The sequence below is a fragment of the Ovis aries genome, chromosome 19 (genome assembly GCF_016772045.2).
Source record: "Ovis aries strain OAR_USU_Benz2616 breed Rambouillet chromosome 19, ARS-UI_Ramb_v3.0, whole genome shotgun sequence".
In the NCBI taxonomy this organism is placed as follows: Eukaryota; Metazoa; Chordata; class Mammalia; order Artiodactyla; family Bovidae; genus Ovis; species Ovis aries.
In genome coordinates this window covers 6,102,301-6,129,803 of record NC_056072.1, presented here as the reverse complement: position 1 = coordinate 6,129,803, position 27,503 = coordinate 6,102,301, and the positions used below count along the sequence as shown (strand labels likewise).

The 27,503-nt window shown below is 37.8% G+C and overlaps 1 protein-coding gene across 1 annotated transcript in view; it reads right to left on the bottom strand.

Annotated features, from left to right (window-relative positions):
* The window catches only part of STT3B (STT3 oligosaccharyltransferase complex catalytic subunit B), a 100,605-nt gene that overhangs the window by 49,042 nt on the left and 24,060 nt on the right, over nucleotides 1-27,503 (bottom strand). The window lies entirely within an intron of this gene.

Below are 27,503 nucleotides of genomic sequence, written 5' to 3'. Positions count from 1 at the left end.
GCAAAATGCTTGGCTGGATGAATCACAAGCTGGAATCAAGATTGCCAGGAGAAGGATCAACAACTTCAGATATGCAGATGACACCACTCTAATGGAAGAAGAGGAACTAAAAAGTCTCTTGATGAGGGTGAAAGAGGAGAGTGGAAAAAGCTGGCTTAAAACTCTACATTCAAAAAACTAACATCATGGCATATGGCCCCATGGCAAATGAAAGGGGGAAAAAGTGATTACAGTGACGGATTTTATTTTCTCGGGCTCCAAAATAATTGTGGATGGTGACTGCAGTCACAAAATTAAAAGATACAAGCCTGCTCCTTGGAAGGAAAGCTATGACAAATCCAGACAGGTATTAAAAAGAGCAAAGACAGTACTTTATCGACAAAGGTCTGTATGGTCAACGCTATGGTTTTTCCAGGTAGTCAGGTACGAATGTATATGAGAATTGAATCATAAAGAAGGCTGAGCACCAAAGAATTGGTGCTTTTGATTTGTGGTGCTGGAGAAGACTCTTGAGAGTTTCTTGGGATCAAATCAGTCAATACTAAAGGAAATTAACCCTGAATATTTATTGGAAGAACAGACGTTGAAGCTCCAATTCCTTGGCCACCTGATGTGAAGAACTGACTCACTGGGAAAGACCTTGCTGCTGGGAAAGACTGAAAGCAAAAGGAGAAAGGCGGCAGAGGATGAGATGGTTACATAGCATCACCAAATCAATGCACATGAATGTGAGTAAATTCCAGGAGATGGTGAAGGACAGGGAAGCCTGGCGTGCTGCAGTCCACAGGGTTGCAACGAGCTGGACACGAGTTAGCGACTGAACAACTCTAAAAATCACAGAAATAAAGAGTTAAGTTATAAATAACCATGGGAGATGAACTGTAACTTTACTGTAGAATAAGAACATGACCTTAACGAATGAGAATTTTGATCAATGAAAGACAAAATAATAGGAAGAAATGAGATGGAAGAAGCCACAGTCCAAACTGCAACCTGAAGTAACTGCAAACTATGGTGTGTGTGTGCACGTGTGTGCATGCTTGGGTGTTGGAAGGGGGAGAGATGAAGAGGCAATATTCAGGATGGTTCATGTTTAATATAAAGTTGCTGAGGGCGTGAGAGAGGCAAGAGAAAATCTTGCATCAACCTCAGGGTAATGAGCAATAGGAACTGCTAGGCAGGTGGATCCCCTTAGACGACCATTGCCAAGCAAGGAAGTGGGCCTCATGGGTATCTCCAACACACATAGCCAAGCAATTCAAAGAGTGGAACAATGCTTTCCAGATGAATAGGAAATCCTCATATCCAAAATCAGCTTGCTATATCCTTCCCAAACAGCAAGTCATGACTTTCCAACGCATGATCACTAGAAACAAAATGCTGTAACAGACTTGATCTAATACAAAATAAGCACACATCCAAAAATCAAACATGAGAAAAATAAGCAATATGAAAACTAAGCATCGAAATCAACCAACGAAATAAATAACTTCAGAAGTAAGATAAGCCACACAGGCTGAAAGGGAGGTTTAGAGTACAAGTTTTAGAATCATACTGCCTGGGTTTGGATATTCTGTTTCCACACTTACTAGCTATGTGACCTTGGCTAGACCATTCTCTGTGGTCTAGTTTCTTCCTCTGTCAAGAAGGAGTAACAGTTGTACCCATGTCAATAAGGTGGCTTTGATAAATAAACAATACAATGTCCCTAAAGCACCCAGAGGCTACTGTTACTCTTACTGTGAAATAAAGTATGGTAAAAGCACTATTTGAGTTTTTGAATGTCAAATTAAAAATAAGCTAAATATTAAAAAGGTTAAAGATGCAAAACAAATTAGTAACAAGACAAAGAGTGTCTTGAGAGGCGGCATTTGAAAAGATGGCACAGTAGGTGACAGCAGCCTTCATAACCCCAATAAAAAGTAACAGACAGCTATCCACAAAGGAAAATATTTACAGGAAGGTCAAGTAGAACTGAGATCCTATAGCAGCACAATGAAGCAAAGGATGGAGAGCAACCACACAGATGGAAGGAGGATCACTAGGGTGACAGGCTTAGCTGAAGCATCTGGAGACAACCAGGATCAGCCACGTGGCAGGCACCCCTGCACTCCCATGGTCTGCTCTGTGGTGGACCTAGGCAGGACAACACCACCCATAAGAGCTTTCACAAACGGGGACTCTGTGAGTATTCATCAGAGCAGACCCCAGTAGCCTGCTCTACAGAGGACAACAGCTTTCAACAAAAGTCATCACTGCCACAGGGCCCCTGGAGAGGGAGATGCTGCCATGCCCTCAACAAGAAAGACTTGCTGCTGCACTGCCCCAGCACTCAGGCTACCACGGTCCCACAAATACGACTGAACCCCAGAACCACTGTAAGTGCTTACACTTCAGATTCCAGCTCTGCAGCCTCCTGAGCTCCAGATCCCAGCTCCATGGTTGGCTCGACGAGTGCCTATGCTCTGGGCCCCAGATCTGCAGCTGAGCCACCACTGCCTGGGCTCTAGCTCACAGCTCCATGGTGACTCCATGGATTAGCCAGTAACACCACAATTAGGAGAACACCGGTGAGCAGAGCCAGGTGCCAAGAAAGATTTCCTTGGCCACAACAACTCGCCCTGGGAGAAAAAAAGATCAGAAGGTCCCCCGTAGCCCTTACAGCCCCCACAGACACTTGCAGCCTTGGCCACTGAGAACCTCTGCAGTGTGCACTCTCCACTTAAACTCAGCTGTTAGAAATGCACGAAGACTACACCCCTGGATCTTACCCGGGTAAGAACTGCCAGTCTATCCAGCTGTCACTCTTGCACTTACCCACAGGTAAGGTCTTTCCCCACCAAAATTACTGCATAAAATGGGTAGACGTAAAGGTGGCTCAGACGGTAAAGAATCTGCCTGCAATATAGGAGACGCAGGTTCAATCGCTGGGTTGGGAAGATCCCCTGGAGAAGTGAATGGCAACCCACTGCAGTATTCTCGCCTGGAGAATTCCATGGACAGAGGAGCCTGGTAGGCTACTGTCCATGGGGTCAAAAAGAGTTGGACACGACTGAGTGACTAACACACTATACAAAGTAAGGCTACAAGAAATGTAAAAAAAAAAAAAAAAAAAAAAATCAAGAAAATATGACAATGCCAAAGGAACACAATTATTTTTCAGTAACTGACCACAGAGAAATAAATCTATTTCTCAATGAAGATTTCAAAGTAATTGTTTCAAGGAAGCTCAGCAAGCTACAAGAGAACCCAGACAGACAACAAATCAGGACAATACCACATGAACATGAACAAAATAAGAAGTTCAACACAGACAGAAATTACACTTAAAAAAAAAAGAACACCAAAGAGAAATATTGGAGCTAATTAAATTAATAAAATGAAAAAGAAAATGCAGTAGAGAACATTAATAGTAGACCTGAACTAGCAGAAGAATCTGAAAACCAGAAGAAAAGTTACTTGAAATTATCAAAGCAAAGCAAAGCAAGTAAAAAATAGCCTACACCAACTGTAGGCCATCATCAAGAGTAATGATTGCATTATAGGAGTTCTAGAAGGAGAGACAGGGCTAGGTAGGTTATTTAAAGAAATAATGGCTTAAACCTTCCCAAATCTGGGGAGAGAAACTGAGTCATCCTGGAATATGGTGTTCACATGCCCCAATACATATTCAACTCACACAGGACTTCACTGAGAGATAATCTAATAAAACCATCAAAAATCAAAGACAAAGAGAGAACTCAGAAAGCAAGAGGAAAGAAACTCATACATGAGACCCCACATAAGGCTATCAGATTTCTCAGTAGACACCTTGCACCAGAATAAGGTATACAGATTCAAAGTGCTAGAAGAAAAAAACTGCCAACTAAGAATACTCAGCAAAGCTAACCATCAGAAAAAGACATTCCCAAACTAAAATAAGAGAGCGAGAAAGAAAATTTGCAGGAGTTCATCACTACCAGACCTGCTTTATAAGAAGATAAAGGGAGTTTCATCTCAGTTCTACAAGCTGAAATGAAAGGACAGTAATTAGTAACTTAAAAACATATACAGTATAAACTCACTGGTAAGATATGGACATGAGCAAATTCAGAATATTCTAGTACTGTACTGGTGTGTAAATCACTAACTAGTATAAAGGCTGAAAGACAAAAATAAAAATATCTGCATTCAATAATTTGTTAAATATAAAACATAAAAAGACTGACATAATGGCTTAAAGTTGACTGTTATAAAACGTTTTGTTTAAACCTCAGGGTAGTCACAAAGCAAAAACTTATAGTAGATACAAAAAGAAAGAATACCATGAAGGAAAACTATCAAATCACAGAGGAAGATAGCGAGAGGAACAAAAGAACTACAAAACAATCATAAACAATTAACAAGATGGCAGTAGTTAAGCCTTTCAGTCAGTCAGTTCAGTTGCATCTGACTCTTTGCAACCCCCTGGACAGCAGCACGCCAGGTTTCCCTGTTTATCACCAACTCCCAGAACCTACTCAAACTTATGTCCATTGCATCAGTAATGCCATCCAACCATCTCTACCTATCAATAATTACTTTCAATGTAAACAGATTAAATCCACTAATCATAGAGTAAGTAAATATATTAAAAATGCAATACCCAAACATATGCTAACAGAAACTCACTTCAGCTTTAAGGACACACACAGCCTGAAAGTGAAGAGAGGGAAAATGATATTCTATACAAATGGAAAGCAGAAGAGACCAAGATTGGCTACATTTTTATCAGACCAAAAAAGAACCCCAAAATTGTAACAGAGATAAAAGGTCATTCATTATATAATGATAAAGGAATCAATTCATCAAGATACAACAACTGAAATAGATAGCAATGCAATAATAGTAGTGGGCTTTAATACCCTACTTTCAAAGAATAGATGAGAAGGAGAATATAAAAAAGGAAATAGTGGACTTGAACTACACTTTAGACCAAATGAAATCTAACAGAAAACATTCCATTTAACCGTAGAACATACAGTCCTCTTAAGTGCACAGAGAATATTCTCCAGGATACTTCATATCAGTTCAGTTCAGTCGCTCAGTCGTGTCCGACTCTTTGCGACCCCATGGACTACAGCACACCAGGCCTCCCTGCCCATCGCCAACTCCTAGTTTACTCAAACTCATATCCATTGAGTCGATGGTGCCATCCAACCATTTCATCCTCTGTTATCCCCTTCTCCTCCTGCCTTCAATCTTTCCATGCATCAAGGTCTTTACAAATGAGTCAGCTCTTCACATCACGTGGCCAAAGGATTAGAGTTTCAGCTTCAGCGTCAGTCCTTCCAATGAATATTCAGGACTGATTTTCTTTAGGATGGACTGCTTGGATCTCCTTGCAGTCCAAGGGACTCGCAAGAGTCTTTTCCAACACAATTCAAAAGCATCAATTCTTAGGCACTCAGCTTTCTTTTATAGTCCAACTCTCACATCCATACTTCATATGTTAGGTCACAAAACAAGTCTTAACAAATTTAAGAATGAAATTATATTGAGTATCTTTTCTGAGCACAACGGTGTGAAATTAGTGATCAATAAGAAAGCTAGGAAATTCACTAATATGTGGAAATTGAACAATATTTTCCTTAATCAATGGGTCCAAAAAAGGAGACAGACCCAAATGGAAACACAGCAAAATATAGCAAAAGCAATCTGAGAAGTTTATAGCAATAAATATCAACATTAGTAGAAAACAGATCTCAAATAAACAGTCTAACTTTATACCTCAAGGAACCAGAAAAAGAATAAATTATGCCCAAAGAGCAGATGTAAAGAAATAAGGATCAGAGCATAAATGAATGAAATAGAGACTAAAAAAAAAAGAGGAAAAAAGTTTTATTCCACTTTTTAAGATAAGCAAAACTGACAAACTTTTGGCTAGATTAAGAAAAAAGAAGGCGAAATCAGAAAGGAAAGAGGAGAGGACTTACCCAGTGGTCTAGTTCTTAAGATCTGAGCTTCCAATACAGGGGGCACAAGATTGATCCTTGGCTGGGGAACTAAGATCCCACACGCCACATGTTAAGGCAAAAAAATTTAAAAAGAAAAAAATTAAGAGGAGAGATTACAACTACTACCAAAAATACACAAAGGATCATAAAAGATTATTATTAACAATTATATACCAACAAATTGGATAACCCAGAAGAAATGGACAGATTCTTAGAAACAACCTATATCAAAGACTGAACCAGAAAGAAATTTAAAAAATCTGAACAGACCAATAACAAGAAAGGTGAGTGTTGGGGGCTTTTGATTACTAATTTGAAGAAATGTCTAGGACCAGATGGCTTCACTGGCAAATTCTACCAAACATTTAAAGAATTAATGCCAACCCATCTCAAACTCTTTTAAAAAAATTAAAGAAAAAGCACTTCCAAAATCATTTTACAAGGCCATTATTACCTTGATACCCAAGTCAGACAACACAACAAGAAAACTACAGGCCAGTGCCCCTGATGAACAAAGATACAAAAATCCTTAAGAAAATACTAGCAAATTGAAATCAACAGCACATTAAGAGGATCATGCACCATTATTAGGGGCTGCCATTTAAAATGGATTTTAAATGGTGCTAGTGGTAAAGAACCTGCCTGCCAGTGCAGGAGACCTAAGAGATGCAGGTTCAATCCCTGGGCTAGGAGGGCATGTCAACCCATTCAAGTATCCCTGCCTGGAGAATTGCATGGACAGAGGAGCCTCGCAGGCTACAGTTCACAGAGTTACAAAGAGTCAGACACAACTGAAGCAACTTAGCACACAGCACACCACAATTAACTGGAATTTATCCCTGGGAGTCAGGAATGGTTCAACATACGAGAATAAATAAATGTGATCCCATATAACAGAATGAAGGATTAAAATCATCTAATCATCTCAACAGATGCAAAAAAGGCATTTGATAAAATTCAACATTCTTTCACCACAAAAACTAAAAAAGTAGGTATAGAAGAAATTTACCTCAACATAATAAACGCCATATACGACAAGTCCATAGCTAGCATCATACTCAATGGTGAAATGGTGAAAGCTTTTTAAGATCAAGAACAAAACAAGAATGCCCACTCTCACCCTTCTATTCAACACAGTACTGAAAGTCCTAGCTTTACCAATTAGATAAGAAAAAGAAATAAGGGCTTCCAAATTGGGGAGGAAGAATTTGTTTGCAAATGACATGATCTTATATACAAAAAACTCTAAAAACTTTACCAAGGATTCAAGAAAAACATTAAAAAAGCAGTTGCATTTCTATACATTAAATATGAATTATCTGAAAATAATTAAGAAAGCAATACCATCTACAGTAGTATGTTTTTAAAAAAAAAAGTCAGTAAAATACTTAGGAATACATTTAACCCAGGAGGTGAAAGACCTGTACACTGAAAAGTATAGGACACTGATAAATGAAGACAAAAGCAAATGGAAAGATACTCCACGCTCATGAATTGGAAAAATCAGTATCATTAAAATGTCCATATATACAACATTGTAAATCAGCCATACTCCAAGAAAAAAAATTTTTTGAAGTCCATATTGCCCAGAGCAATCTACATATTCAATGCAATACCTATAAAAATTCCAATACTATTTTTCACAGAAACAGAAAAATAACCCAAAATTTGCATGGAATCCCCTAAGACCCTAAATAGCTAAAGCAAACTTGAGAAAGAACAACAAAACTGGAAGCATCAACATCCCTGATTCCAAACCATGTTACAAAACTATAGTAACCAAAACAGTATGTTACTACCAAAAAAAAAAAGAGCGAGAGAAAGAGAGAACACTGGAACAGAATCCAGAGCCCAGAAAAAAACTACTTTTACAGTCAACTAACCTTTGGCAAGGGCATCAAGGACAATGATGGAAGACTAGTCTCTTCAACAAATGGTGTTAGAAAACCGGATATTACATGAATGAAACTGGACCCTTATCTTACACCATACAAAAAAATTAACTCAAAATAGATTACTGACGTCAATGTATGATGTGAAACCATAAAATTCCTAGAGCAAAGCATAGAGGAAAAAAAAAAGCTCCCTGACATTGGCATTGGCAATGATTTTTTCAGATATGATGCCAAAAACAGGCAAAAAAAAGTAAAGAATAAGCAAGCAGGAGTATATATTAGAAGGCTTGTGTACAACAAAGGAAAGAATACACAATATGAAAAGGTGACCTGTGGAATTAAAGAAAATGTTCACAAACCATGTATCTAATAAGGGGTTATTATCTATAATATATAAGGAATTCATACCACTCAAAAGCAAACAAAAAATCCAAAAACCCATACAAAATATGACTTAAAAAAAGGTTCAAAGAACCTGAAAAGGTATTTTCCCAGAGACACGCAAATGGCCAATAGGAAAAAGAAAAGGTGTTCAACATCACTATTCAGAGAAACATAACTCAAAACCACAATGAGATAGATATACCCTTCACATCTGTTAGGATGGCTATTATCAAAAGGATGAGGTAAAAAATGCTGTCAAAGATGTGGAGTAAAGGGAACCCTTGGTATACTGTTGGTGGGAATGTAAATTCATACAGCCATTATGGAAAATAGTGTGGAGATTCCTTTAAAAATATTAAAAGACAACTAGTATGTGATCCAGAGATCCTATTTCTGTAGACCTATGAACAATATGGGGGTTAGGGCATCAAGCCTCTGCAGCTGAAAAATCAATCGGCTCTCTGAAATACTTGGTTCCTCCACATCTTTAGTTCCTCTGCACCTATGGATTCAACCAGCTGCAGACTGTATTTATCAATGAAAAAAATTTTGTGTATCAGTACACTTGTGCAATTTAAACCAATGTTCAAGGGTCTACTGTATATCCACAGGAGACAAAATTAATATACAGAAGATGTATCGGCACTTACTTCCATGTTCACTGCAGCATTATTTCTAATATCCAAGATATGTAAACAACCTAAGGGTCTGTTGATAATGAATAATGGATAATGAAAATGTAGTTATATAACATAAATAATAACATGTATATATACACACATTTTATAATTATGCATTTATATAATGAAACATTTGGCCACAAACAGAAGGAAACCTAGCCATTGGAGATTTGTTGACCCATATACAAACTTGAAAGGCATTTATGCTAAGTGAAATAAGCCAGACAGAAAATGAAAAATACTGAATAGTATCGCTTACACATGAACTAAAAAAAAAGTTTAACTCAGAAAGAGAGTAGAATGGTGAATGTCAGAGGATGAGGGATGGAACAAATGGAGAGACACAGGTCAAAGGTTGCAAACTTCAATTAAAACATAAGTTCTAAGGCTCTATAGTACAGCAAGATGATTACATTAAGTAATACTGTATTATATACTTGAAATTTGCTAAGAGAAGATGGGATCTTTAAAGTTCTCACCAAAAAGAAAAGAAAAGAACTATGTGAGGTGATTATGTGAAATGTGTTGATTGTGATAATCATTTCACAATGTGTATGTATATCTCAAATCATTATGTACATTAAATACATACAACTTTGTCAACTGTATCTCAATAAAGCTGGAAAAAAGCATTAAGGAAAAATTTAAGAAATCATAAGAAGTAAATCCAGTTTTTACATTTAATCATTAAAAAAAAGAATCACTATGTTTCGCAGATGATTATGAAAAAAACACTAATTTCAAACCACTAATGATAGGAGATCAAATCAGTCAATCCTAAAGGAAATCAGTCCTGAATATTCACTGGAAGGACTGATGCTGAAGCTGAAGCTACAATACACTTTGGCCACCTGATGTGAAGAGTTGATTTATTAGAAACGACCCTGATCTGATGCTGGTAAAGACTGAAGGCAGGAGGAAAAGGGGACGACAGAAGGCGAGATGGTTGGATGGCATCACCAACTTGAAGGACGTAAGTTTGAGCAAGCTCCAGGAAACGGTGAAGGACAGGGAAGCCTGGCATGCTGTAGTCCATGGGGTCACAAAGAATAGGACATGACTGAGAGACTGAACAACAAACTTAAAGTCTAACTTAAAATCATCCACAGAAAATAAACATTTTCTCTGAAGGAGTATCAATTAATTGCCATCACTGAATGCTACAAAGGCAATGAAATTTCGGACTATAGGAAAAGGATTTTAAACTCAGAACTTAAAGTAAAACAACATTTATTTTCCAGCAACAATTCTGAAAATCTAAGCTAGTGCTAGAAATGCTACACATGCTCCAAAAGAAAATATGGGAGGTAATTTTAGAAGAGAAATCCCCCAATACTAGCAACAAAATATTTATTGTACTTAAAGGTGGGACCCTGGAAAGACTACCACTTTAGAGATGAAAAACAAGGTAGCCACCAGAATAGAAATGGCTAAATCTTTCTCTTTCCAAGGGAAGAAAGACTCCCATAAAAAAGGTAAACTCTTAACCTTCCTACCATGAATGACAGTCTAAATTTACCAGGAATCTCCAAATCAAGATATCAACACTGAAACCAAGGTCCCAAAACTTAAATTAACAGTTTAAGCAAAAACCAAAAATAACTTTAGAAAAAACAAGCTCATAAACAATAGTAACAAAGTATAAGAGGTAGAGAATCACTATTAGAAAGTACACAAGTAACAGCCCCAAAACTGGTCAAAGTATTTCAATGACAGAAGGCCTAGTATTTTAGCAAGAACCAGGGCTTTAAATTTTAAATGCAATTGTTCAGATTAAAAACACAAAATAGGACTCCAAGGGATAACGAACATGTTTTGAAAACTAAGAAACATGGGGCTCCAACTCTATAAAGTTCTGCATGATATTTTTAACTTTTCGTTTTACATAATTCTTGACCTCTCCTCCCTCTTTGCTGAATCATTCTCTTTCTTTGGCTTTTAAAACTACAATAGTCTCCTGATTTTTACCCTTCATCTCCAGTCCTCTTCTCTGCTTTCTGTACAGGCAGACTCCTCTACCCAAGATCCTGTTACCAACTCTTAACTCTTTCCCAAGGGATGTCAGTCATACCTGGGTATGATTGTATGCCAGTATGCCCACAATCTGCCAATGTTATTTCCCTATCTACATGTTTCTCCCCCCTTGAATGTCACAAAGGCATCTCAAAGTCAACATTCAACTAGACTCATGATTGGACACCTCCTCTCTAACTTCAAAACAAGCACATATACTGTCTCCTTTTAGTGTTTCCTACCTACCACCTAAATTTAAAAATCCAAAAATCTAGGTGTCATCCCGGAATGTTCCTTCTATTTAAATACCTTTGAAATTTGTCTAATCTTTTCCTACTCTGATACTAGCACTGAAATCTAAGCTATCATTTTTAAACTACACTACTTACTACAATAGCCCCTAACTCAAACCCCTACATCCATTTTGCCTATCTCATTCCCCAATCTGTAAATACTGTTTCTCAACAAAGAATGCTGTTTCAAAATGCAAATGTAATTACATTGCAATCCTCTGCTGAACTATTCAAGGGCTTCATCTCTTAAAATTAAATGAAAGGAACTTTAAGATAAAGCCACACGTACTCTAGCTCTTACGTAACTCTAGTCTTGTCTCACATTTTACCATCTCCCTACTTTTCCATATACCTATCTCTCAGTCCTCCAGACTCAGCTTGTCCCCTCCAACCTCAGCATCTTCAGACTGCCAGTTCCCTACCTGTGTATCACTGCTATCTCCCCTCTTGGCCTAAATAATTCATCCTTCAAACTTCAGCACATTCCTAGGGGATGCTGTTCTGAGGGGAAAAAATAAAGGTTCAGTGTACTTTTTTCTCCCTAGCACTTGCCACAGATGCAATTTCACATTAGTTTACCTGATTAATATTTACCGCACTAGGTAAATACTCCCACAAGGAAACCGCATGTCTCCAACACCTAGCATAGCACCTGGTACATGCTGCTGCTAAATCGCTTCAGTCGTGTCTGACCCTGTGCGACCCTATAGACGGCAGCCCACCAGGCTCCCCCATCCCTGGGATTCTCCAGGTAAGAACAATGGAGTGGGTTGCCATTTCCTTCTCCAAGCATGAAAGTGAAAGTGAAGTCGCTCAGTGTCAGACTCTTCGTGACCCCATGGACTGCAGCCTACCAGGCTCCTCCCGTCCACGGGATTTTCCAGGCAAGAGTACTGGAGTGGGGTACCATCGCCTTCTCTGACCTGGTACATAGTAGCCCTAAAATATTCGTTGAATAAATAACTGATTTCATAAATATGTTTTAACTAGAGGAAATACAATCTAGATAGCTTCCCAGAGAGCTACCTAGTGTCAACTTTAAGTGGTATCCCCAAAGTTAAAGACCAGTTTAACTATACCTCCTGTGATTCAAAACTGAAGGCAGAATTACAGAGTTCAAACAAACAAGCAAGTTCATTAAGATTCTATTGAAAACCTACTCAAAGAATAAAAAAACTAAACATGAATGAAGAATGCTTTTTGCCCTATTTTATCCCCAGGGTCAAGTCAATCCTGATACGCAAGGCTCCCCAAACTCCCTTAACTCTTTCTTATATACCCATTTTTGACTTTCAGTTCACTTCCTCCTTCTGATTTGCCATTCATTTTTCTATCGTATTTTCTGGCCCAGTTTCTAACCGACCACTATGAATAGTTTACTGAATGTGCTTATGGGTTTCCCCTCTTATCTACTATAAAGCACAGCACTCTCTTACTTCACTGAGCACTTTCAAGTAATAGCAGTCACTTCTCTTCTTTCGGGCACATAATACATTACTGCCCCTGTGTGTTAGTCATTCAATCGTGTTCAACTTTTTGCAACCCCATGAACTATAGCCCGCCAGGCTCCTCTGTCCATGGAATTTTCCAGGCAAGAATATTGGTGTGGGTTGCCATTTTCTCCTCCAGAGGATCTTCCTGAGCCAACGAGCAAACCTAGGTCTCCTGCATTGTAGATAGATTCTTTGCCACTGGAACCACCATGGAAGCCCTATCTTCCCCCATACAACACACCACTACCACTAATCAGTCCTGTCAGCTAAATAAACAAACTACAGAGATATATAAATGGTGGACACCTTACCTAAGAGTTCTTGCTGCTTAGTAACATTACCAACACTTAGGACTACCAAAGGCTTTTGCCAACAAAAGTGACTGAATTTCCATGATGCCTTCTGAGGTTGAACACTTTTCATATATTTATTGGTCTTTAACCTTCCTCCTAAGTGTGTGCTGAAGTACTTTATGCTGTTCTTTTGTCAGTTATATGAGTTTATAAACTGCTGTCATTCCACAGCTTCTTTTCACTCATAATGGTATTTTTTAAATAGAAATTCTTGACATAAACCTAATTCATCAATTCTTTGCTATGGGTTAGTGTACTTTTTCTAGTTAAAAAAAGTCTTTTGGTGCCCCAAGGTCATAAAGGTATTGTGTTCTTCTTCATGACAATTACGAGCTTAAACAATTATTTAGGTATGTAATACACCGGGAATCAATTATTTTATATAATGAGAAATAAGGGTTCAACTTTATTTCCTCTGTATTAATATAAATAATTGTTCCCTACCATTTATCGAAACAACTAGTTTTCAACTAGCTTTCCTTTCTCCACTGCTGTACAGTCCCACCTCTACCATAAGCAAAGGATTCATTAGTGCAGATCTGTTTCTGGACTCTATTCTGCTTGAGTAATCTTTATGTCCTCCCATAATATGCAAACTTTATAAGTAGAGCTTCAAATAAAATCTTGAGTTCAAAGAACATTCTAAAACTGTGCCTTTTATAATTTGCCCTTCTGCATATTCACATAAATTTTAAAATAAGCTTGCCAATTCCACCAAGAAACTCATGTTGGGTTTTGACTGAAAGTCCATTAATTCCACACATTAATTTGGGATAATTAATATATTTACAATACTGACCCATCCAATCCATAAATACACTTTAACTCTTTCATTTAGGTCTTCTTTAATATCTCTCCAGAAAATATATAATTTCACCTCAGAGGTCTTACACATTGTTTGCTTAGATCTATTCCCATTTTTAATAGAATCATTTATTTTTTAAAAATTCTGCTTGACATAGTGACAGGTACCTCGTGATATTTTACATTGATTTTATAACTAGAAACGTGTCACTAGATTCCTTCAGGCTTTAAATCTGAAAATCAATAAACACCCCTATGACTATGTTAAAAGAGAGCGATGTCTCAAAGACTACTACTTGAAAAGTTTCAAGTTTTTAAAACCCTGTTAAAAGAGGTAATATTGTCTTCCCAAATCACTTCATTCTTTCTTATAACTACCAATCTTTTCAATTAGCAGAAAATACAGATAAACATTAATTTCATTCAAAGATATTTAATTGAAATAGTTAATTAAGGTATGAAATATGAAATTTCAAAATGCAATAAGCTACATTCTCAAACTATAAAGATCTTGAACCTTTACTCAAATAAAATCTTAAAAATAAAGGAAAAATATTTAAGCCTAAATTTAAAACATTTACTAGTAAGTCAATCATTAAGAACAATTAGGTTCTTTCAGAAACAGAATCTTAAACTTGAGGTTACATATCCTAGTTGCAAAGATGCTAACCATCTCATCAAATTTGTTATTTTGGTCACAAAACTGTAAAAAATTTTTACTTAGATGTACCTGTCAAACAGTAATCATTTTTTAAAAAGTATTCCTTGCTGTTAAAGATACCCTTCAATTAAATGATGTGAAAAGTTTAGGCCCTAATAGGAAAGTTCAGTTCAAGATTAAGTAACTATTATGTAACAATGCTTGTATTTCTCATTATATGTATACACACACACATACAAATTATAAAGAGTAAACCAGAAGTACCCAAATTTTAATTTGTAACACTGTGTAATAGATTCAGTTGTTACTACAAGTAGAGTCTGGTTATTTGCTTCTATGTGAATTCTCAGGAAACCCAATCCAAACTGATTAGACATTTTTCCAAAGAAAACATATAAATACTAACAGTTAGATGAAAAGGTGTTAAATATCTTAATCACCAGGGAAATGCAAATCAAAATCACAAGAGATAACACTACACACCTGTCAGAGAGCCTATTACCAAAAAGACAAGAAATGCATGCTGGTGAGAATGTGAAAAAAGGGAACCCACGCACACTGAGTGGAGACATAAATTGATGCAGCCGCTATGGAAAACAGTATAGAGGTGCTTCAGAAAATAAAAATAGGACAATCACATGACCCAGCAATTACACTCCTGGGCGTTAATCCAAACTACTATCCTTAATAGGTATCTGTACTCCCATGTTTGTTGTAGCAAAGGCAAAGTATAGAAACAAACCAAGTATCCACTAACAAATGAACAGATAAAAGAAAATGCGGTGTACACATGTACGAGTACACACCCACAAAGGAATATAGTTCAATCATAAAAGGGTATGGAATCGGACATGACAGAGCACATACACACACATAAAAAAAGAAGGAATCCTGTCATTTGAAACAATAAGGATGGACCTTGAGGGCATTATGCTAAGTGAAATAAGTCAGAGAAAAAGACATACACGAGATCTCATTTATGTGGAATTTAACCCTCTCTCCCAAACAAAACAAATAAAAAATCCCAAAGCACTCAGATACAGAGAACACACTGCCAGCTGTCAGAGGTGGAGCGGGGGAAATGGATGAAAGTAGTCCAAAGGTTCAAATTTACGGTTTTAACAATACTGTATTATATATTTGAAAGTTATGTAGATCTTAAAAGTTCTCATCACAAGGAAAAAACTCTAACTAGGTGCGGTAACTAACATTCAGTAAACTTACTGTGGTACTCATTTCACAACATATACATATATGAAATCATTATGATGTATACTACATTGTTATATAATAGTCATACCTCAACTGGAAAAAAAAGAATCCGGGTGGGAGGGTTAATAACGGGGAGAAAAAATTCAAAACAAATATAAAAGGCGTTTGGATTAATCATACAACTATTCTTTTCCATTACAGTAAATAACCAAATAAAGAATACGTCTATCACTCATTTGTTTTGCCTTTTTATGGAGTAATTTTAGCATGATCTTTTTAAGCTCTTTTTTCCATCCACATAGAAACCACCACAGCCATGCATTTTATTCCCCTTTCTTCATGCAAGTCTCCTCAAGTCTGAAATTCATTCTTGAAGAAGCATTTTCTACTACTGTATCCTCCCTTTCCCAATCCACTTGAATTTGTGCTTTGAAAGCATCAAGTTGGAACCTTTACTCTAGTTCACCTGGCAATGGAATATTTTTTTCTTAGTGACTTTTGTATCCTTGGAGGCATCATATAGTTCCCGGCACTTCGCTTATGAGGGTCAGTTAATTCTCCTTTGTAGCATACTAGTAGTGAGTGTTAACACTGACTTCAATCTTAGCTATTTTCTTCTTCATTAAATGCAAGCTATCACGTTCACAAAAGTAGTCTTCAATTTTAGTATGTCCAATTTACATATTCAAAAAACATTTAAATAGCTGGGGAGGGTGTTATAGGTGAAAAAAGATGGACCGTAAATTGAAAACTGTTGAAGCTGGGTGATATATGAAAGTTCGTTACAGTATTAGCTCTTTTATGTCTGAAACTTTCCACAATATTGTGCATGTGTATATGTGTTTGTGTATATATAAAACATACATTATATATGCAATTACATAGATATATGGTCTACATAATCATATATGTGAGTAATGTAACACATATTGTTAAAAATTAATAAACTCTGATTAAATAGAGTAGGAAGACCAGAAAAGGGAGCTCTCGTTCCTTGCAAGGAGAGCACAGCCCAACAGGAAAAAGGTTCCTCTTCTTCCTTGGTGAGGGCTCAGTAGCCAATGAAAAGCCACGGATTCTGTTTACTACAGCCGCTCTAACTTCCTTTTCCTCTCTATAAAACGGCGTGCTGGGACCTGCACAGGGCCTATGTGCTGCAGACCCCAAATTGCAATTCTCTGCTGATCTCAAATAATCCACTTTTGCTGAAGGAGTATCTGGCAGTCTACTTGTTTCAAGTCAATTGTCAGAAAACTTCACACACATACAACACACACAAATACACACATATGCCATACATATAACTTAGTTTCCCACAAGTAAGACTAGGTGAATTGACTGAGAAATGATGTATTAAAGGTTAGGAGACACCAAAATAAACTGCAATAAAAGAGAAAGATAAGCGGTAAAATAATATCTAACTTAAAATAGTCTGAGTAAACCATCACATTTTACATACACTTTTATCAATATTGTAAGAGCAACTTTCGGTATTTTAAGTTCAATAAAATAATGTGTTTTGAAACAAGTGTGACAAAAAGATAATTACTGAATACAGATAGTAGATATATGTGGTTCATTACAGTCTCTACTTAACATTCATTTGACATTTTCATAAAAGTTCTTTTAAAAAATAAATGAATGCCTTCTCCCAAATTCTCTTAACCCAATCTCTAGAGTCACCCTGCAATTCCACTAAAGTGTGGGATAATGATTTATTAAGACAGACAAAATTATTCTCACATTAACTTTTTCATTCTGAAAGGGGCATATAAATAATTTGGCTACTTCTGAGTAACAAACTATTTTATGATGTAAGAGGAACCTGGGTATGAAAATGAAATATGAGTTTTAAATCTGATAAAAGAGAAACAGCCACATGACAAATTAAAAGAGGTCTTAGAGATCCAACTTCACATAGAAGCTAAGATATATAAACTTTATTTCCTTCTTCAATATATTCCTATAAAGACCTAAGGTGTCCTTTGGCTATTCAAAGACACCACATTTTATAATGGCCTTTCCCTCTATCTATAGGGAACAAATGCAAAAGAAAGAAGATAGGAATAAAAAACTTGCTTCTGAAAGCCACATATTCATTTTAAATCTTTGTGAATGCCGTAGTATTAACTCTTCATCCCAAGAAATTCTTCAAAAGCTAAAAGTTTGTGCTTAAAGACTACAGTAGCAAGATGAAATTAAATTATGGAAGCCCATTTATGGAAAAATGGGTTATACTTCTTAGATTCTAGTAGAGATTAGTCTAGTACTTATATTGAAAACATAGCTTAAATAGAATTTCAGAAACTGATTTAAGGCTTATCAACATATACCATATTGTCTCCTGAGGAGAACACTCAGTACCAATCCATTCAGAAACTAGGGCTGCCCTTAGCAACAACCACATTTTCCTCTATAGGGCTTGCTGATGACCTAACCACTTGATACATTTCATCTTAGGTTTGTTATTTCATCTTATGCTATTTTGAACCACTAACATACATTCAAAACCAAACACAGAATCTCACAATTATGTACTAAAATGAAATACGACAATATACCCTTAATCTTGAAGGTTAAAAATATATATACCTTAGTCCTAATATTAATCAAAGGCTTCTCTATCTTCAAGAGGAAACTTTGGAGGTGGCAAAGGGTTTTGTATGTTTAACATTTCCAGTCCTCTATAAAAACATGGCACTTTATCATACATATATACACAAAACTAATATAATTGGAAAATGTCTAAGAATAAGCAGAACAGTATATTCTTAGCCTTAAAGTTGTGACCGACCTGAAGTCATCTGAGACCGCTGTGACTAGCTTTTGTAACAGAATATACAGTATACGTAGAACTTGAGCTAGACAAGCTGAGAAATAAAGGTCTCAATTTATAGCTATGCACGTAAAAGACAGAAAAGGTTCTAGGCCAAAGAAATGGGCTACGGGCAGTGCTATGAAAGCAAAACACAAGGCAAGTTTCCCAAGGGCCAGTTCTGTCCTCCTTTTCCCTAAACCATTACTTCTCTAAAACTATCTACCAAATGCACATAAATAAAATTAAACTCTTAACTACAGTTTGCTACTTGACATTTTCCAGGGGCTATGTCATTGCTTTTTTGCAAGACTGGCATCAAAATGACTGTCTCAAAATAAGTGCCTCCTGTAATAACCCCTACTCTTTTCACGTCTATATTAGATTCTTATATAGATCCAATATTAACACACTTTTAGAGGAATAAAGTAAAAACCTCAGAAGTGCAGAAACCAGGCTTTACAGAAACAGATGCAAATTAGGAAGTAACTAAGAAACAACAGAAAAAGAATGTTTTTGGCAATGAAACAGCAAGATAAACTCGGAGAGGATGGAAGACAAACATGTTCCACACCCACAAATGGTCAGCGCACAAATCTGACTTTCATACAACAACGCAAGTCTAGTTTAGCTTAGTCTCTGCAAATAAGACCTAAAAAACAGAAGAACCAACCAGAAACAGTGGAGGAAACAAAGGCAAGGCAAGCAGCTCTGCTCCAAGATGATGACGACGACCAAGTGAAAGCAGCAAAGGGAATGGGAGTAAGGAGACGCGACAGCAGGCAGGGGCGCAGAGCTCGCACCAGGCGCCGGCACCAAGAGTCCCCTCTCCAAGACACAGCCTGCACTCACGCCCCATTTTAATCTGCTCTGCACTGAAATGCCAGGTCAACTACACTTCAGTTTCTACCAAAAATAAGGATACATGGCTCAAGAGTTGTCTACGGCTCCTATGTCAACTTGACAGCACGTTTTTCAAAGTCTTCCTCAAAGTTTCTTTTAAAATTAATTTTACTCTGGCTGACAGAGATCCCAATAATATTATTAAGAAAATAAATTAAAAGTAACCCTCCTTTTAGAGTACATGAAGCAACACAAATTCAGTCACTTTGGTGAATCTAATCCAATTTTGGCATTTACTTGCATAATTCCACTAGTTTTATAATTTATCATGTACACCCTACTTTTTTCTTTACTTATGCACTTAAGTGTGATTAATTTATTATCTTATTTTTTAATATTTTTAATTAAGGATTGCCTCACAATATTGGTTTGATTTCTGCCATACATCAACATGAATAACTCCCGCAAATTTTTGTCTGTCAAGGTATTATAATATGTGCCTCTAAGGACTGCTATTCTACATTGAACATTAGTGTGGTTTTCATTTTTTAAAAGTAATAATCATTTATTATTGTTATTTTTTAAAATTCTAAGCAAAGAATGTGTCACAGATATCTGTTCAGCACTAGAACAGAGCAGTGAAAAAGAGGCAGTATCTCTCTCCTGGAGCTTTAGTACAATAAACACAAACCAGATAATTATAGGTTGAACAAGAGCTTTGGAAGACACTAAAGGGACAAGATAAAAGAGTGAAATGGGAAGACGGGTAAAGGTGCCTTTGCTGCTGCTACTGCTAAGTCGCTTCAGTCGTGTCTGACTCTGTGCGACCCCATAGATGGCAGCCCACCAGGCTCCGCCGCCCCTGGGATTCCCCAGGCAAGAACACTGGAGTGGGCTTTAAGCGGGTATAAATGCAGTCTTCTAGTATCTGTGAGACCTTAATGATGGGAGAGTAGGGGAGAGCCATCTCCAGTGCATAGACCTTGAGACGGGAGAGGTTAGTGCATTTAAGGACAGAAAAGAATCCAAGAGGAGGAGCGGTAAAGAAATGCACTTTCAGCACTATTTATTTACAATCAGGGCTTCCCTCGTGGCTCAGACCGGTAAAGAATATCCTGTAATGCGGAAGACCTGGGTTTGATCCCTGGGTTGGGAAGATCCCTGGAAAAGGGCATGGAAACCCACTCCACTAGTCTTGCCTGGAGAATCCCCATGGACAAAGGAGCCTGGCAGGCTACAGCATAAGGGGTAGCAAAAAGTCGGACATGACTGAGAGACTAAGCACATTCTTTTAAAAACCATCAACAACTGTCAGGTACTGTGGTAAGAACAGCTTTCTTCACAAAAAACACAAACCATTGACATAGGATACTATGCCCAATCTATCAGAGACCCTAAATTACTTATCCAAAGTCATACAGCCATTAACTGGTCAAGATGGAATGTGAACGAAGCAGCTTGGATTCCAGAGCCCACATTCTTGAGCATGATGATTCCAAAGAGTAAGAGTCATAAATCCAAATAATAATTTGTATCACCTTCCAGGCACGGTGAATCTTAAAAGTGAACCTTAAATAGTTCCCCGTACCTCAGATTCCCAAGAACCCCTACCACTCTAACAGGAGTGGGGTACACATTTTGAAGCGAATGGAATACATAGTTTTCAAGGGAATAGGGAACCATCCCGTTTTAATCATATTTATCTGTTTATATATTAATTAGGCTCTTGTATAAACTCTCATTTAAAGGGTTCAAGAGCTAAAAACAAGTGTCTGAAAAACACTGGCATTTATTTAAAATTATATAAGCAAAATCATTAGCAAAGTTCTCAAGATTAAGATGCAGCTTTGAACCATGAAGCTTTTGCTCTCAAATAACTTTGGAAACAAACAGACGCAGAAGCCCACTACATCTCTAACTGTATCATTTTACGTTTTACCTCTCTGGTAGAGACACTACCTTTTAAGCTATCATGGTCTGAACAGCCACTACCTTGAATGTTGCCATCATTCTGCCTGAGAGAAGAGAACTTTGAAGGCTCAGGCACAACAAATTTTCAGGTGGAAGGAAATGCATATCATTTACAGTCTTGATTCACCACTAGTACTAGTCACATGGCCCAACTCGTGTGCTGAGAAAAGAGGGAAACCAGATACTGGTGAAAAGCACAAGAGATACCGTATTGTGTGTGCACACTCAGTCATGTCTGACTCTCTGTCACTCCAGGGACTGTGGCCCACCAGGCTCCTCTGGTTCATGGGATTTTTCAGGCAAGGATACTGGAGTCGGCTGCTATTTCCATATCTCACGCTATTTTCTTCCCTGGTGGCTCAGATGGTAAAGAATCTGCCTGCAGTGCAGGAGATTCGGGTTCAATCCCTGGGTCGGGAATATCTCCTGGAAAAGGAAATGGAAACCCTATCCAGTATTCCTGCCTGGGAAATCCTGGCAGACTGCAGGACATGGGGTCACAAGAGCCAGACAACACTTAGCTACTAAGCTGCCACCACCACCATTAACAAGTTTGTCCTGCATTCTTTTCATGAGAACTGACACTGAGTTTTCTATCAGATAAGCTTTTCACCCATGTGTAATAGAAATATTATAAAAGTGAACTGGCCTTTTTAGATGAAATAGGAATCCTCCAATAAGTACAGTTGTTTCTCCTCTTTTAATGAATTTTAAAATCACAGTTTACTCCTTATCCCATTTTACCCATAAATCTGTAAATAGTCTTGTTACCGACAAGTGAGAAAATTATTCATATAACCCATTTCAGAAATGAAGTCTGAAACTTACTTAGTCTGTCTTTAAAAGTCATTCTCCCTCTCTTTCCAAGGAAAAATGTCAAAAATGTGCAAGAGTGGGCAATTTTAGCTCCCTTTGACTTGCACTCTTTTCAAGTAAAATATTACACTACCAAAAAGGAGAGTCTACCCTAAACGAAACAAGGGAAAGTCACCTTCTCCATTGTTGTTGCCTTTGTTTAGTCTCAGTCATTTCTGACTCATTTGCAACCCCACGGACTATAGTCTGCCAGGCTCCTCCATACATGAGATTTCCCAAGCAAGAATACTGGAGTGGGTAGCCATTTCCTTCTCTAGGGGATCTTCCCAACCAAGGGACTGAACCAGGTCTCCTGAATTGGCAGGCAGATTCATTACCACTAAGCCATCAGGGAAGCCCCACCTTTTCCTTTATATACTTAAAATACTTAACTATTTCAATTAGTGTCTTTTCTTGCTTGCATTACTCTAGTTATTTTGTAAGAGAAAAGGAACTTTCCTATTTCTTCAAATATAGCAGTAAAAACTATAATATGAAAACAAGAAGAAAAAGCACTGTCTTCTAAAAAAGACTGGTTTTATGGAAAAGATCTAGTTTTCTAATTTCAGAGTTCTATATTGCTTCCTACAGAACCCTGTTTAATCATCATCAGCTTTGTTAGAGTAAGAAAATCTATGCTAAGCTCTATCAAAGCTAGATCTGTCCTGAAAGAGACCATCTATATATCGAAATTCCAAATGAGACATCCCTCACCAAATGCAAGCATCTCAAGGTTTATATTGTGATTTCTGTCTGTAAAACTGACCTCTGTCCATTTTTTTTCTCATTTAATACTGATTTTTCTGCTCTATTTCATGCTTTAAAATTAGTAGGATAGTCAACGTTTTTTATACTTACTCTCACAAATATCTCAGGATATATATTAGCTTTTTCAAATTAAATTTGCTACATTCAATCTGTTCAATTATGATCCAGCAAATAAATTTCTAAAAACTCAATAGGTTTTTTAAAAAAAATGTATTATTTATTTATTTTCGTGGCAAGTGGGGTCTAGCTCCCTGAACAGGAAGCCAGGCCCCCTGCGTGGGGAGTGTGGAGTCTTGGCCCGTGGACCATCAGGGAAGTCCCTGTAACAGAGATCTTACGTGCTCTCTTTGACAGAAAGGAGAGTATCTCCACACCAACAGTCTACTGTGCCTTCACCTGGAACCCTCAGAGATTTTTATAGCTCAGGGCAACATACAGGGACACATGAGTGGGATGCTTTCCTTTTGGAAAATGGGAGATGGATAACTGTGCAATGGGAGATGGGGAATGAGAATCTCCATGTGGCCTGGACCTCAGTTTTAAGAAAAAGTACATCAAGAAGCAGCGCTTCCCTGGTGGCTCAGCACTGAAGAATCCGCCTGCCAATGCAAGAAACATGAGTTCAATACTTGGGTCAGGAAGATTCCCCTGGAGGAAGAAATGCCAATCCACCCCAGGATTCTTGCCTGGGAAATCCCATGGATGGACTGGGGGGCTACAGTCCATTGGGGAACAAAGGAGTCAGACATGACTCAGAGACAGACAACAACATAAAGAAGAACCTGCAGAGTCTCTTCCAAGTGCCCATTCCCCTGAGTCGCTTAAATGAAAAACAATTTTGTGTATCATGTGCACAAATTTTTTTAGTCACTCTGCTTCAAAGATTGATGTAAAGAGCCTGACTGATGCCAGACTCTCTTCACTGCTACCTCTCCTCTTTCCTTGTCCATCTGACTACCATGGATGATTCCTAAGAATTCCTCTGCCTAAATTCTCAATCCTCATATAGAGCAGCCCACCAGAACAGCTGCTGAGACAGCTTCACATTGGAAATGACGGCACATTATACTCAACATACTTAAAACTGAACTCCTACTTACTCTGCTCTCCACTAGTTAAAAAGGCTCTCTTCTTAGTTAAAAAGGCTACCATTATTACAGAGGTATCAGGATCATCTTATACTCATTTCCTAAATCCACCTCTTAAAATCCCCCAATAAAAAGTCCTCTTCAGGGACTTCCCTGGCTGTCTAGTGGTTAAGACTCTGTGCTCCCAATGCAGCTGGCACAGGTTCAACCCCTGGTCAGGGAAAGAAGACCCAGCATGCCTCGAGGAGCGGCCGAAAAAAAAAAAAAACACCTCTTCATATTCTATTTCACGTGCCTCTTTATTAACTTCCTGCCTCCCAATTCATCCTCCACAAATTCCTTCTGAAATGAAACACACTAGTCCTTCACTATTTCCCCAAATCTACAGGACAAAGTCCTAATGTTTTTAGACTCCCTTCCCTATCCCCACCCTGAAATGGCTCCCTACTACCTCTTTCTTACTTCATGGATCCAAACTTGTTTTTCCCTAAACATATACTGTTCATGCTTTCGCATACTGCTATACCTTTGCACAAGCTGTTCTTTTTTCCTCAAGAGCAAATCCTCCTCCAAATTCTCCCACACTTATCTTTCAAGACCTAACTCAAAAGACACCTGCTACTAAGTCATACTATCCTTTTCAGCTAAGGGGTGGAAACCCTCCTTTATGCCTCTAGTGGATCTTGTACTCTGCATTTTACTCTTTCCAATCAACATACTAAAACAGCATAAACTGACCTATTTGCTTTCATCGTAAGTTAATTGGTTGGTTGGTCAGTCACCAAGTCATGTCCAACTCTCTGTGACCCCATGGACTGCAGCCTGCCAGGCTCCTCTGTCCATGTAATTTTCCAGGCAAGAATACTGAAGTGGGCTGCCGTTTCCTTCTCCTAGAGATCTCCCACACCCAAGGATCAAACCTGTGTCTCCTGCATTAGCAGGCAGATTCTTACCACTCAGCCACCTGGAAAGCCCCTGTAAGTGAACAGTACAAAATTAACAAATAGTGAACATTAATGAGTACCTTTTATGAATTATATACTGTTTTAAGTACTTTTATTTGTATGAGTGCATTCCATCTTTATGGTAATTCACTGAGATGGGTACTAGTGTCAATCCCAATTTTTAAAAGTTTAACTGGAGACTAATTACTTTACAATATTGTAGTGGGTTTTGCCAAACATTGACATGAATCAACCATGTCAATCCCAATTTATAGATGAGAAATGAAATGCAAATAGTTAGCTTGGCTCAAGGTCACTCAACAAACAGCAAAGCCACACGATATGATGTACAAAGATGAATGACTTGATCTTACTATCCCCCTTATCACCAAGCACCCTGAATATAATAATTTCAATAAATGTTAAAGTGCTTCTGAACACTTTATATATGATCCAATTTTTAAATATTTTCCCACAGATGTTCCCTGAGTAAGGTTATATAACACTAATGTGAGTTATGAGTTGTGTAATGTTTTAACTCCCACTCTAAGGTAAACTACTCTTCTATAAAAATAGAATTCAGGTAGAAGGCAATAAAAATACTGTAACTGGTTTAATCAAATTTCCACCGTGTAAGAGACTCACAAACTTAGAGAATGAACTTATGGTTATCAAGGGAGAAGAATGGGGAGAAGGGATAGTTAGGGACTTCGGGATGGACATGTACATACTGCTATATTTAAAACAGATAACCAACAAGGAACTACTGTATAGCACATAATTCTGCTCAATGTTATTGGCAACTTGCATGGGAGGGGGATTTTGGGGGAGAATGGATCCATGTATATGTTTGGCTGAGTCCCTTTGCTGTACACCTGAAATCATCACAACATTGTTAGTCAGCTATACCCAATACAAAATAAAAAGTTTTAAAAGGTCTTTAAAGAACTTCTGTTGTGCTGAAGATGAAACACCAATACTTTGGCCACCTGATGCGAAGAACTGACTCACTGGAAAAGACCCTGATGCTGGGAAAGACTGAAGGCGGGAGCAGAAGGGATGACAGAGGATGAGATGGCTGGATGGCATCACCAACTTGATGGATGTGAGTCTGAGCAAGCTCTGGGAGTTGGTGGTGGACAGGAAAGCCTGGCGTGCTCCAGTCCATGGGGTCACAAAGAGTCGGACACGACTGAGCGACTGAACTGAACACTCCATATGGTCAGTGCTATTTGGTTACCTCTTCAGGTTCTGGCCTCTTAAGTCTTTCATCCATCCTGTGTGTCACCCACAAAACCACTCAGTATTATACACAGAAATGAAAAACATCTGTTACAAATTAATTTCTGTTCCACTTATTTTTTCAAACTAGTCTGCATTCAGAGTTTAACCCCCACAATCCCCTATCTCCTATCCTATCCCCATCCACACTGTATCCTTTCTCACTCTATCCTGGCCACAGGGGCCTATCTTCCTTCAGCATGCCAAATTTGTTTCTGCTTGCAGAGATAGCCTTTAATCCAGATCTTCACAGAGCTAGCTAACTCCTTGTCATCTTCACAGGCTAGCTAGCATCTTAGGTCAAATACTGCCTCAAAAGGGCCACATTCGCTTCCTTCTCTATAGTGGTAGCCCCACAGCAACATCCCAGACACTAGCTAGCATATTATTTTTTCACAGCTTTTATCATTAACTAAAATGATCTAGGTCTTTCGTTTATATTTTCCTTGCCAGAAAATAAGCTCCATTACAACAGAGACCACATATATATTCCAAACATTCAGTACAGCGCCTGGCACATGATTATTGCTCTTTAGTCGCTAAGTCATGCTGACTCTTTGTGACCCCATGGACTGCAGTCTACCAGGTTTCTCTGTCCATGGGATCCTCCAGGCAAGAATACTGGAGTGGAAATGGAGTCCATTTCCTTCTCCAGGGGATCTTCGTGACCCAGGGATTGAACCTGCATCTTCTGCATTGGCAGGCAGGTTCTTTACCACTGAGCCACTAGGCAAGCTACACAGTAAATATTTGTTATGTGACTTGAATGTTAAAGGTAAATTAGAATGAAAAGCATTTACTCTACTATAGTTCAGATATGCAATCAAGGCCTGTGGGGGGAGGAAGGAAATCAATGCTTTTCCAAATTCTAAATTCTATCAGCTGTCTTATTAATTTCCACAATAATATCTAATAAAAGATAAAGAACAAGAGAAATATACATATACAAAAATTCAAGACTAGGTAAAAACACACCAAATAAGTCAAAAGAGCCTATGAATTTAACTTTAAATCTGACTTCATTTCCCAGCAATCAAGGCAAAACAGGAGAGGCATGAGTAACATAACAACAGAAAGCACAAAAAATGTCATTTCCACAATTAAACTTTGATTTATCTCAATATGACAGTCTTTTAAACTCAAATAAGAATATCAAAATGCAGCAACTCTAATAT